General features: G+C 35.9%; 1 protein-coding gene across 1 annotated transcript in view; it reads left to right on the top strand.

Moving 5' to 3' along the window:
* The first annotated feature begins 6,918 nt into the window (after positions 1 to 6,918).
* NGR-A3 (neuropeptide receptor A3) overlaps positions 6,919 to 14,827 on the top strand; it is a 49,925-nt gene continuing 42,016 nt past the window's right edge. Inside the window, exon 1 of the mRNA XM_089735539.1 lies at positions 6,919 to 7,142. The gene's annotated coding sequence lies outside the window, so the exon portion shown is untranslated. The remainder of the gene's footprint in view (positions 7,143 to 14,827) is intronic.

The following is a 14,827-nucleotide window of genomic DNA, read 5'->3' as shown; positions in this document are numbered from 1 at the left end:
GAAAAATATGATGTTGGATTTTTTTTTTGAGGATTCTTTTTTAGATTTATACGAAATGTAAACTAAATAACTTTGTGTTTTTACAGCTTATCTGGTGACGATAAAACAGATAGTGTAACCTTTTTACTGTGCGAAATAAAACAATAGAAAACAATAGCTGCCAGCAACATCGGGTCGCGGTGATCAATCAAATAATTTTTGTTTTTTGTTCATCATGATTGATATTAGTAGGAAAGTCGTAAAAATATATACATTTCCTTACAGAACCTTTGAACCTTGGTCGGTTCTTTACGTTCACACAATTTGTAACAGCAAACGATTTCTCGTCGTACAAAGGACTTGCTAACTATTTTTTTATGTTGCTCAATAATTTATCGCACCAAATTCATTTACTTTTTATTAGAGAATACAGACGGTACAAAAAACAATTCATAATTGCTTTTGATTACTTTTAATATTTTCTTTTTATCAAACATTTTCGTATTGTTCCGTATTTACGAATTGAAATTGACCAATGCGTGCTGAATACATTGGAGTTGTAATGAATACATTTGAATTTGAATACGAGAAAAAAAAAACCGGTAAAGATAATGTGGGGACGCATACAGTGAGTACCTGTGTGACAGATGATTTATGTCAGAGCAGACGATGGTGGGCAGAGGGAGGACTTTCGATCGATCAAAGATTCTCGGTATGTGGTGTATGCGGTAACGTAAAAAAAACATTTCTCGATAGAAGGATGTAATTTTAGCAAAAAGATCTTCGGCATACATTGAGAAATTGTAGGGTTTCTTGGAATTCGATATCTTGACCATAACTTAAATATTTTTCGTACTTTCTTCGGTTTCCGCGACTCAGGAACATACTTAAAACTATTTTTAGAGTTTCTCTAAATCATATCTCTTTCCCTTTCTCTAAATCATTATTTTTATATTATTATATCCTGACGTTTCAAATGTTTTACGATTTTCGTGGTCTCAAACAACTAACAATAAGGTGTAATTCATCGACCTTTGAATATTGTGCTATCCTACCGTCTAATTAAAAAATATATAAATAAGTAAGTCTATTTTCGTAAATAAATGAGGTACTTTGTGTGACCAGTTTGTGTGACTTCGATTCATCTGTACGATAAGAGGATTAGATAAGTGCCACCAAACTTCTATATTAAGGTTCGGGACTTTTTTTTATTTCAATGGCCACGCGTACCATTCATGCTTAGACCTTTGATCTTAAAATGTTTTGTGAGATAAGCCCAAAGTCTTAAATTGTAATATTGAGAAACCATAATTCAAAGATTTTCTTGTAATTTCGCTGATTTTGGTGTACTGTAGCTGACCCGAATTCATGGCACTGATAAGTGATTCTACCACACAGTTATAATTACCTTAATCTATCTCGCTTTTACCAGTCTGGAATAGAGGGGAAATTGTTGTAATTTAATTATCAAACATAATGAAGACAAATATTCTCCAAGCAAAAGCCCCAAGCTGAAAAGAAAATGTATACGAAATAGCTTTAACAGACAAATTGACTTCGGCCTTAAATAAAGCCTGGAACTTGTGGTAATAACGGTCACAACCTTCTAGACCAACGCCGAAAAAATCATACATCACGCTTATTAAAAAGAAAAACCCAAAAGGCAGCCTGATAATGTCACCCAATCAAACTGTTATTACATCTACTATATTACCAGCAATAATCGAAGCACTTGAGAGGAAATCATTACCTAAATGTGCAAAATAAATTAACTTTTAGTATACGAACGTATCCGGCGCATATAATAAAATACATAGCCCACATTATTGCTTCCATGTTCTCTTACACTGTAAAACAAGGATATAAAAAAGAATATTTACGACCGAACCTTTTTATTAACTTGCGGTCTTTATTACAGCCAACTAATTTATTGTTCCTCATTGGATATTCTAGTTTTAATGACAAAATGTAAGTGGCATCTTTTTGCAGTGTACAACATATTGTGAACTTCTCAAGTGCTTACCGTAGCGCCGACGACTTAACTGCTGCGTAGTAGGATATGCGGCTGGATATGCAATTTCAAACATCGGTGCTCTGAGATAGAAAGACGTGTTCTTAAAAGTGAAATGCATAATGATTTGTAGCAGAAAAAGGAAAATAATAAAACTTGTATGTACAGAACATTTCATGCGATTGTTAATAATTTAAATAATCTCTCAAAGATATAATACTGCCTAGAATGCAAACTGTAATTAATGACTTGACTCTTTCAGTACTTTTTTTTCAATAAACAAATTACAGTACAAAATACGGGTTATTTTGCATGTAATAAAGTCCATGATGGATGGAGTGAACGATGGAATGACGATATGAGAGAGAGAGAGGAGTGAGTGTTGAGATGACGGCTGATAGAAGAGAATGGAAGAGAAAAATTTGCTGTGCCGATCCCGCCTAGTAGAATAAGGTGGAGAAAAAGAAGAAGAAGAAAGTCCATGACGTTCTGGAGCTTGACACCATCAGTAAGTATATTCAGTCGGCATCATTGCGTCACTTTGAGAAGGCGGCACGACACGAAAACCCTTCTGTCGTGGCCGCCAGAAACTATATACCCGATCCTGCGGACCGAATGGTAAGCAGTCGACGTCGCTTTAAACACTTCATTTCGGATCCTCTTGATGCACTAAAAGTGCTTTAAGGTACCTCAAGCTCCGGCTACCGGGCTACTCGTCACTTGCGACGAAAGATTCGGCGAGTAAACTAACCCATTAGAGTCTTTCTCGGAGCGTGGTGCAAGAGAGACGATGCAAACTTGTTTCTTAAGTAACGAGCTCTCTGGGGCGAGTCTCCGAGAGGGATGAATTGAACTTAGTTGACTGTATAGTACTGCTCCCACCTCTGGGGCTGGGCTCCCAAATACCGGCTACTTCCATTCGACTCCATACAGAAGAGAGCCCCTCCTCCTCCCGCCGAGAAACTGTTTGAGATGATACAACCATCTCGTTTTTAAAATCGCACCTGGAGCCATTAGGTTTATCCACAGTGCATTTCCAGAAATATTTTTTGCTACATACCATCCGGTTTTCGAATGAGCTCCAATGAGCGCTATGACATATGCTTCTTCAAACGAGGCTTGTGAAGAGTATTAAACGGTAGGCAGCGGCTTGGCTCTGCCCCTGGCACTGTTGACGGCCATGAGCGACGGTAACCACTCACCATCAGGTGGGCCATATGTTCGTCTCCCTACACGGGCTATAACAAAAAAAAAGGTAACCATTCGACAACAGGTGGGCCGTTAGCTTCTCCACTCACCCAAGCTATACAAAAATATCGTAAGATTTCACATTTATTCTGTTTCCAACATCCATTCAACAAATACATTTAATGTCATTTCTAATTTATTAATGAAGAAATTTCACATTTCGGAGCCGAATACAGGGTATTCCCCGAAATTACTAATTTGAATTTAAATGGGAAATTTTAGTGCGAACTGCACTATTTATTTCGTGCTCTATTCGAGACTGTTTCAAAGCGCTGAAAGTAATAAAATACTTCAAATTTGGGGGCAATTTTTCTTGTTAAGGCCTATTTACGCTGTATCTGCCAATTACCATATTTTTAAAGTGTCTAACTTTGCCAACCTTCAGTTAGGCAAGTTCCCATCCTCAGATAATCTTATCGAAATGACATTTTAAACTCAAACTTACTTCAGATACGGGAAGTTACACCGGTAACGAGACAAGATCCGACCTGTAAGGATTTTCATCGGCAAAGATTTTTATTTAGATGATTAATGTCATATGAAAAATCAGCTCAAGTTTCAAATTATAATTACAAACAGATTTAGATACTTGTGTGTAATAATAACAATGATTGTACTTATCCATTTTTTGGTGCTAGGGAGTATTGGCTAATGGGTACCACTATTTTGTCTATTTTAGTTGCAAAGCAGTCATGGTTCGAAGGGTCGTTTGTTAGACAGGATAATTGAAGCTTCGACCTCATGTCTGTGAGAGCCAACAGTCGGTTTTTGACATCTGATATCTTCAGTAATCACTGCATGACCAATGGACTGAACTCGCCAACCCCTGAGAGAATAGATTGAAATGCCACAGAATGTAAAATGTATAGGAGATGGGATGCTAAGATTTATTTATTCGAAAAATCCCAGTTTTGAATTTGCTGTTAGTTGTTACAAGGGGTGCCATGATTTTATTAATGAAACGCGAAAATGTTAAATGTTATATTAGTATGATTTTTATGACGTCACAAACACGGAAACTCCATTACACAATATCGAGAATGTCACTAAACTCACCCACTCACATTTCACTAACATTAAATACAAGGCTGAATATGAACAGTATTACAAAATAATATAGGTATTTATGGGATACAAATCCTACAATCTGGCCGTACCAATTAAATATTCCAAATTTTTTGCATTAACTTTTCGATGAAAATTAAATTTCCAGATAGTTAAACTCCCCTGGAATTATCTTGTTCCTTATTCAAATTCAAACGAGTCTGAACTGTGGAACAGCAAAGGATATACGAACCTAATGCTATTTTTTATTTATCAATTCTTCAATTATAATTAATTAATATAGTTGATTAAAGAAATTCCATATTAATTACAGACACTTGATTCATGTCACTGACCATATCGACTGATATCTAAAGTCAATTTTAAAATTTTCATGTTTTTATCAGATATGCCCGGTTTTGCATACTGAACCTTGACAGTCGCTGTAGCCCAAGACACTTTGGATCCTCCCGAACCACTATCGGTATTTTTAAGCATTTCAAGCAACGGTCACTGTTCTCGTCGAGGCCGTCGAATGCGATGGGTTTGTTTTAAAAATTAACCCACACATATAGCCCATTAGGTTTCTAGCCGGATCTTCTCTGTGGGTTGCTATTCTAAACTGGTGGTAGATTCAGCGAAGCACTTCCTTTACTAGGGCTAGTGCTAGCAAATTTGTCAAGCTGAGTCCCCTAAGTTCGCCTACACGTTCTGTGAAGTTAGTATCCCTGGAGGTTACTAGCATAGGGGGGCACGAAAAAATGAAATAAGCGACCTTCGAAAACGTTTTCGTGTAGTTTAACTTAAAAAGTATTTTCGATAAAAAAATCTAGTATCTTGCTCTCGCAATAACCATTTGTCTCTTCCACCTTGTAAAAAATAAAAACATAATTATTGGATTTTTTGTACTACAACAGTTTTTATTTAGATTGCGATTCGCCAAATATTTACTATTTTAAGTTCGCACCTGGCACAGAGCCATTTAGATTTTTAATAAAGCTTTGACTTGACAATGTGGAAACTAGAGATTGCTTTATTAGTAATTACGTTTACATTAACAACAATTATATACTAAGTAAGAAACATTAATCTTCTTACTGTATACCCCTGAAAATAATTTACGGTAAACGGAGTCCGTCGTGGACATAAGCTTTGTTTGAATGACCGAAAAACCTTTGCCTACGAAAATTAAAAATAGAGTTAAATTATTACCGAAATTATATTTATTAAACTGAAAGTACCGTCTCCCATTTTGCGACATGAATAATAATAATAATATCACTGGTTTTTACTGTTTTTTTTTGGTATTTTTACTGGTGGTAGGAACTCATGTGAGTCCGCGCGAGTAGGTACTACCACCCTGCCTATTTCTGCCGTGAAGCAGTAATGCGTTTCGGTTTGAAGGGTGGGACAGCCGTTGTAACTTGTAACTATACTGAGACCTTAAATCTTATATCTCAAGGTGGGTGGCACATTTACGTTGTAGATGTCTATGGGCTCCAGTAACCACTTGGTGGGCTGTGAGCTCGTCCGCTCATCTAAGCAATATATTTTTTTGTCATTTATTGCCTTTCACAGTAAATAAAAAAATATATAAATAAAAGAAAAGAAAAAAAAGGCTCAGCTAATGCTGTTCAAAAATCGAACAGCGCTGATTTTCAGTCACCCCCGTTTCCATTTGGTTCATTACGGCAATGAAGGCTAGGTACGTCTGTACAGACTTAGAACATGGTATAAACTACAGTATAATTCATATACAACGACTTATAACGACTAACCGCTTTTAACGACGATCATGATTACTTAAGTTAGGTTTCATAGTTAGGTACTGAGAAAATATAACCGTTTAGTGCGACTCCGTTTTAAGCGACCAACTGCTTATAGCGACCCTTAATTGTGAATATTATGATGATCCGTTCGGTTAAAACGACGCACAATGTTTTGTTTACATAAACTACCAATACCTCGGCGCCCCAACTTCACTCAGATTAGAAGCCGGTGAACCAAATGTAACCCTCGCAAAGGAGTTTGGCGTATCTCATTCTACAATATCAACAATAAAGGAGAATAAAGATAAGATCGAGCCGCTATTTAATGCCAATGTTTTAAAATACAAACGTGTAAGGACTTATACTTATAAGTCGGTGGATAAGGCATTGTTCCAGTGGTTCGAGCTTCAGCGCGATTGGGGAATACCCGTGAATGTACCTCTGCTACAAGAGAAAGCAATTTTTCGCTATACAGTTAGACATGCAAATTTTTACATGCTCCATGAGTTGGATAAACATATGTACTTAAGAAATAATTGTGCCGTTTTGTACGTCATCCGGTTAGTACGACATAGTTTCACTGGTCCCTTGAAGGTCGTTATATTCGGATTCTACTGTAGTACAAAAATAAGAAAAACAAATCGAAAATCGAATCGAACACCCAGTTGTATTGTAATATCAGCTGTAACGTAAAGGAATGCATGATTGTTTCGCGCCAGAAATATTTGAGACGTTGATACTGAAGTCACAGCAGACAAGCACCGAATTCAGGGCCGATAATCGTTTACCTAACAAACACGAGGCCGATACGTTTTTCGGCGTCTCGTTTATCAATACCGAAACGTGAAGTGGAATAGGAGTGCGAACGTTTCGCTTGAATTTCTCGAGATATATGAAACGGTTGGATACTGTAGCCAAAGTCAGTTAGTTGTTCCCCGGCTGCCGTGCTATGTGACTGTCTGTGAACCTTACTCCGGTGAAGTTAGCGCTTTTATTACCAAAACAATAGAGGTGTTGTGTCAATTATATTATGTTTGTTATGATTGTTTTGAATTAGATCGTAGTGGTTTTTTTTTTTTGGGAACACAAAGGTGAGTTTCGTAATTTCATATCTAATGTCATGTTTTAATTGCAATTTTTGGAAAACAATTAAATTGATTATGTTTCAAATAATTAATCAGTTAAACTTTGACTATAATATAATGTGTTTTTTATCCTGTACAAAGGAAAATTATTTTTGTATTGCTAAAATAAAATAAAATACTGTAGAAAACGCAATATCTATTAACACTTGAGAACCGATTACAATAATTGAATTCATTAAATTTTTTGTCTATACTAATATTATAAAGAGGAAAGATTTGTTTGTTTGTTTGTTTCGAATAGGCTCCTAAGCTACTGGACCGATTTGAAAAATTATTTTTCCATTAGAAGCCGACATTGTCCCTGATGAACATAGGCTACTTTTTTTAATTTTTTTTTTAATTTTTTTTTTTTGGTTTCATGTGTGTTTTAATGTTTCCGAAGCGAAGCGAGGGCGGGTCGCTAGTTTCTAATATAGAGAAACAAATGATAAAAGTATAATTAAAATAACGAAGAAGCATCTTCTCGAATACTACCTACAGCATTATATTATATACATTTATTATTACTAGAGGTCCCGCAGCAGTCGAAATTCCACTATAATTAATTGGAATTGTATAATAAGTTTGTACACTATTATGATTGTATTTTATACTTCTATAATCACAAATTTCGCCAAGGCTACACTATAAAAAATATTAATAAAGACAAACAATATTTAATCTATTCTCAATTTGACAACAGACGTCAAGAACAAAAGTTTGACAATAAATATACATGCGTGTGTGCGTCAAGTACATGGTATGTAGTGTGTGTAATGTTTTCTTTATTGATTTAATGTATCTGTTATGCATTATTTTAAAAAAATATTAGCATTGTGCACTCCTTCTCTATATTCTCTATAAGTGTGGAAAATTTCAGACTCCTCCGTCCGCGCAATTTTCGTAAAAAGGGATACAAAGTTTTTGCTTCATGTATATAGATTATATTTATTATTATATACATTATTATGCTATATAAATTTTTCATTTAAGAGCTACGAGTACAGAAGCAATTATTTATTGAAATTGATGCCTATCGAAATCACCAATATCAAATAGGATCGCGATCGACCCGTAGCCTTAACAAATAATCACAAAGTTGTTATACTACTCCACCGGCCAATCTATTTTTGCGTTGAAGCAATCATACTTTTTTCATTACTTATATAAATCACCAATACGATCATTATTTGGTTTTGAATTTTATTAGGTTTGTCGGAACCCAATTATTTGTCAACACGCTTTTATTCGGTTGGTTTGTATCGATCTAATTATACAGCGGAATCTTTCAACGGAATTCTCACCGATTTAGTACCGCGATTAAACTTTAAAATTTGCATAAGTACTTATCACGGACGCCTGACAATACAATAATTTTACTATTTTAGCTTCTGATTTTTCATAACCAGGATAAATGAGATAAAAATCATGAGTGATTGGATGTACATTTTTAATTCGACTTGCCAATCGTTACGGCTGGTCCAACCAAACGGGGGTCTGTTTCGCAGTAGAGATGACCAAGCTAGTCGTGGTACCTGCTCGTACGGGTAGATTATATTATATACCCTGTAAACAAAAATAACGCGATTTTTTCGTAATAATATGCCGCTTTGATTTTTGTGAACGCGATTAGCAACAATCGATGCTACTTTTAATTCGAAATCGAAGTATTTTTTCCCCATAATATTTAATTTATCATAAATTCATCGTATTGGTTTGGCCTTTTGCACCATGTTTCTTTTGTTCAACAAAGCCAAACAACAAGCAATCGTGAATTCGAGATAGCGCGGAAAACTATCATAAAGCAATTGGAACTTCTACGTGGAGGCCAAAAACTCCGGTAGCCTGTCAACGGCTGTGTGTGAAATACTTCTTATTTCTTTTATTGACCTAAATCGGTAGGCGAACCTGTGGCTCTCTTCGCGTTAAAGGAATAACGGAGCTCATGAATATCATAATGTGATTACCGCCACTGACTTTGAAATATGAACTCGAAGACTCAAATCACGCCTTCCGAGAATTCAAACCAAACGGAGGTCTTTTTCGCAGTAGAAATGGCCAAGCTAGTTGTGGTACCTGCTCACACGGGTACACTATATATATACCCTGTAAACAAAAATAACGCGATTTTTTCGTAAAAATATGCCACTTTGATATTTATGAACGCGATTAGCGACAATCGATGCTACTTTTAGTTTGAAATTGAAGTATTTTTTCCACATAATTTTTTCGATTGAACTTGCGTGAAACAGTAAGAGCTAATGCACCTTTCATAACTTCATTATATAATTGACATGAATGCATGTCGCTAGGAATACGTTTTCCTTTGACAATTTGATTATATAGGTATAATAGTTCAATGAATCAGCCAATATTACAAATACAATATCAAAAGTGACAATAGGTAATACCTTTTTTCTTCTTTTTTATTGCTTAGATGGGTGGACGAGTTACCAGCCCATCTGATATTAAGTGGTTACCGGAAGCTATAGACATCACCACCCACCATGAGACACGAGTTCTAAATCAAAGTTTGACAGTATATCGGCTGCCCCACTCTTCAAAGCGAAACGCATTACTCCATCACCACAGAAATAGGCAGGGTGAAGGTACCTGTGCGGGCTCACAAGACATCCTACTAGCACTAAAAAAAAAGTAGTCTGTCCATTAGTTTATCTTTATCATACGTGCCGATTTCAAATCGACTACTATCACTGCTCCTTCGTCAATCCCTGATGTTTTTTACTAGAATATAATCTATGCTTCTTATTTTGAATAAAGGGCAGTTTTTTTTCGATGCAAGCAATAATACAGCTTCTTGTCTCAAGGAGGGCGGTAGCGTGGGAGGCGCTCGGGCAGCTGTTAGCAAATCCCACCCTTCTTGGCTGAGCCTTTGCTCGCCCACCTGTCGGGCCACCAGTAATCCTTCAAACATAAAAAAAAAACAGCGTAGTGTCTATGAGTCTAGCAAGCCGCTTAGTGCCATAAATTTTAATGTATGTGGCCCTGTCTTTTATCAAACAAATATCAATAATAATAGTAGAAAAGAACAGTTCTACTATAATATTAATTGACGAGGGAAAGTAGGATTGCTTATAATTCGAATTTTGATCACTTTAATTATTCATTTCGGAATTAAATTAGGAATTAAATTCTGTTTTAAATTTTAGTAAATAATCAATTTATCTATAAGTCGTAATGTAATAATTTAAATTATAACACATATTTCTACAGTGACTTTATATTTCAAGAGGATTTAGAAAACAATATTCGGCTCTTTTTATATTTGTTTACCGATTTATCAGCCATTTATGGGTCGATTTTAAACATTATTGTTGTGTTTGAAAGAATATGTTTGAAAAAATAAGCCTATAGGTAGTCCAATTGTCAAACTTAACGGATGTATTTCACTATTAAAGCCAGTTTTAAAATTTTAATTAGGAGTTATCGATGTATCCACAGATTTAACACAGATAATTCATGTTCCGGTGGCGGCAACGAAAGCTGATTAAATAATATGTTTTGCATAATAATAACATCATAACACAATAATCTGAAAATTCATTAATAATTCGATAGTTACGTGAATTTGTAGTATGTATAATCTTATCTATACTAATATTATAAAGAGGAAAGATTTGTTTGTTTGTTTGTTTCGAATAGGCTCCGAAACTACTGGACCGATTTGAAAAATTATTTTTCCATTAGAAGCCGACATTGTCCCTGATGAACATAGGCTACTTTTTTTAATTTTTTTTTCATTTTTTTTTTTTGATTTCATGTGTGTTTTTGCTTCCGAAGCGAAGCGAGGGCGGGTCGCTAGTTGATACTATAAAGTAGGTACGAATTGTAAGCTGCCGAGGTTCCCTGAGCATGCTTGGCAAAAAAAAATGCGCTGGCGATGCCGCGATATTACTGCGCTATATCATTTTTTTTTGCCAACGAAGACAGATGATCACACTGACGGATGACTCCTATCGTTTCTTATTGACAGCGGAAATGCCGAGGGCACATCCAAGCTAATGCGTGACGCATTTAGATCTAACCATGTAAAGATGTAAAGACGCTAACCATGTAATGAAAATACGTGAAAATAATACTGAGTTATATATGAAGAGATATACTTATTGTACACCAAAGTAATTTAGAGAACAACAGATGAAATTAAATGTTTTTATAGTTAAAAGGTTTTTTTTTTTAAATCATTAGATAGACTGGACTAAAGAAAAAAAAAAAAAAATGTATTATAAGTTGAACCAAATATATATAAAATAAGACAGGTAGATACTTATTCGAAGATGTATCTACTACAGCTATGAATATTGTGTAGGTACATTTAAAATATATTAACATATCTATAATGATCTAGATACACATTTATAACGATAATGATATTATATTTTGAAAGGTATGTTACTATATTGTAAAAATATACTGATATTGTGATCGTTAGTGCTGTGACAACATCGATAATCGAATTACGAAGCGTTCATCCGTTGACGTTATTAAATGTGTAACATATATTTTGTAATACATTTTCTGCGATCATTTTTCACGTCACTACTGATGCCATGTGACGCTAAATGCTTTCTCTCATGGGAAGTGAATAAGTCGTATTAATGTTTGTACACTGATTTTATGTATATGTAAGCTTGAGGGTAGACATTATTTTGTTGAACACCAAGTTAAACGAAGTCACCTTTGATTTCTGATTTAATCAACAATATGTTATCTTAACAATTCACTTTAACACTTGTCCAACTTTAACCAGTACGTACAACAGTCACTGAATCACACAACGTAACAAGGATATAGTAAGTGCACCAGGCAAACGCAGTCCAACGAATGTCCATTTCATTTTTTTTTTTTTTCTTTTTTTTTTTTTCCTACCTAAGCTGAGAGCCTTGAGAGGCTATGTCAGCGTAACCCTAACTTTAGTAGGTGAGCTCACGGGGCTCAAACCTGACGATGTTGCTAACACGAACCCTAGCAAGAGTCGTGCTTCGCAGAATCTACCACCGGATCGGAAACGCGACCCACTGAGAAGATCCGGCGAGAAACTCAGTGGGCTGTGTCTGAGAGTTAATTTACTCGTCGAGCCCTTCGTCGCAAGCGACGGGTTCGACGAGAACGGTGACCGGTGCTTGAATTACCTAAAAGCACCGTTAGTGGATCGGGAGGATCCGAGATAACGTGTTTTGGGCGACGTCGACTGCTTTCCATTCTGTCCGCAGGATCGGGAATGTAGTTACCGGCGGCCACGATGAGAGGATTCTCGTGTCGTGCCGCTTTATCGAAGTGGCGCATGGACGCCGACTGCAGATACTTACTGATGGACTCTAAGTCCAGGTCGTCATGGAGGTCGACGTTCCTGACGAACCACGGGGCTCCGACGGCTATCCTGCAAAAACGGGATTGAATAATTTGGAATGACTTTAAGTGAGTGCGGGCCGCGTGAGCGAACACTACACTTGCATAGGTCATGACGGGGCGTATGCAAGTTTTGTAGAGTGTCACCTTATTTCTAAGGGACATTTTACTTCGCCTACATATCATCGGGTAGAGACGTCCTAGAATGAAGGCGGCACGATCGCGTACCGTCTTGATGTGGGGGCGGAATGTCATCCTACTGAGGCACGTTCCGCCTTTTTATACTAGCCGGCGCAGCTGGCTTATGAGTCACTTCTGTTGCAGCTGTTGTTTACGAGTGGAACGACACGGCCGGCGCACCTGGCTTGTGTGAGTCACTCCTATTGTACGTGCTATATAACATAAATATCGTTAACGCCGTCATATACGTGCATGTAAACCTTTATTTTTATAACAATTGTTAATCGCATATTGGGGTTTTTGGGTTATGTTTGGCAATATGTAGTAGTTCTCAGGGTTAATTAATTTATATTTGATGCTTTTAGTACTAAATAGACGAAGTAGATCTATGCTTTTAAAAAATCAAATGTTTCTATTGATTTTTAGACACGAAGTAGCTAGTGTCACGATGTTTAGCTAGCGTAGGCTTAGGTGTTTTTTACTTCTAATTTTACGGTTGCACCAATGATTACTCAAAATTATAATCATATCTACTATTTCATTTTCACTTCGATAACATGGCCGAAATGCGATATTTCTTATAGATCAAAAATAGCTGAGAAGGCATACCATCCATAGTGATATTATGATATTAACTATTATTCTTAGAATAGAATTTTGGGTGTATTTGATGGTCTGTGATATCAATATCTGATCACAAGTTTAATCAAGTTTATACTTTACTCATTCATTATTTGTAGTATTAGTTTTTGCTTTTTAAATTTTAATTAAATACCTATCTCGGATGTTGGAATTTGGAAGTTATCTCGTGAATCTCTAGGTGTCCTTTTCAGTGACAATGTTAGAAGCATTCCGTTGTTTATCACTAAGCCGCGGTATGCACCTTTGCAACTGTATATCCGGTCGTAATACGTTTACTTTGTAAATTAGTTTCTGAGAAGAGCTGCATACTAGATAATTTAAGTATCCGGTTCTATCAACGTTATTTGTTTAATTAGAAATTTACAAATGAAACTAAGTAAACGTTAAAACTAAAACTTGCTTTGTAATTTGAGATATTTTTTTTAAAATTACAAATTGCAATTCAGCTTAAATAATTTTCTATAGAAGTCTATAGGCTTAACAACTTCAATACCGACATCCGTCTTAAGATTTCATGTTATAGTCATCTATTCTCTATATATAAAAATGAATTGCTGTTCGTTAGTCTCGCTAAAACTCGAGAACGGCTGAATCGATTTGGCTAATTTTGGTCTTGAATTATTTGTGGAAGTCCAGAGAAGGTTTAAAAGGTAAATAAATATGAAAATGCTCGGGATTAAATAAAAATAACAATTTCGTTTTTCCTTTGATGTGTCCCCCGTCGGACGGATTCCATTTGTTTGTTTTAAGTTTATTTTGTACAAAAGTTTAGGTATTTTATTTGTCGATTGAGGCACTACGAAGTCTGCCGGGTCAGCTAGTACTAATATATAAATCTACAGTGGTTTTTACGGATGTTCCGTTATTACTACTGAACCATGCATCCGATTGACTTGAAACTTGGTAGAAAATACATGTACTTAATGGATAGGCTAATATTTGTATGAGTGTTGGACTCCCTACACCAGGCCAGGGGGCCGTTAATCATGAGAATCTTTGTGGGGGTGAGAAATAATAATGTTAATTTTAAATGCCCAGCGAAGCGGACGTGTACAGCTAGTTGTGTTATATTTTAGTTGTCCCATCTTTAAAATCAGCGCTGATTGCTTTACGGCAAACAGGCTGGATCACGGTAAATATCCGGACAGATTCAAAGTATGCTTTACAACAAGAATTTAGTAAACTGTGCACAAAATTACTTTTAGTTCGTGTTATACACAACATTATTTATTCCTTACGAACGGCGAAAGCTGCTCTAGATCAAACTTACAGTTGAATCCTGGATATGGAATATATACATATGTGTACCTATAGGCAGGAATCAACTAACAGCCTGAAGTAAGCGGAAGACCAAAGTCCAGACCAAAAACCAAGTCATAAATAATAAAATAACTTATTCTCAAAACGTGATAATAAGCCGCATAGGTGGATTTAATTATAAATAGGCTAATTCGTCATTG

Source organism: Bombyx mandarina, chromosome 19 (genome assembly GCF_030267445.1).
Source record: "Bombyx mandarina strain Sakado chromosome 19, ASM3026744v2".
Classification (NCBI taxonomy): domain Eukaryota; kingdom Metazoa; phylum Arthropoda; class Insecta; order Lepidoptera; family Bombycidae; genus Bombyx; species Bombyx mandarina.
This window is presented reverse-complemented; position numbering and strand designations above follow the sequence as displayed.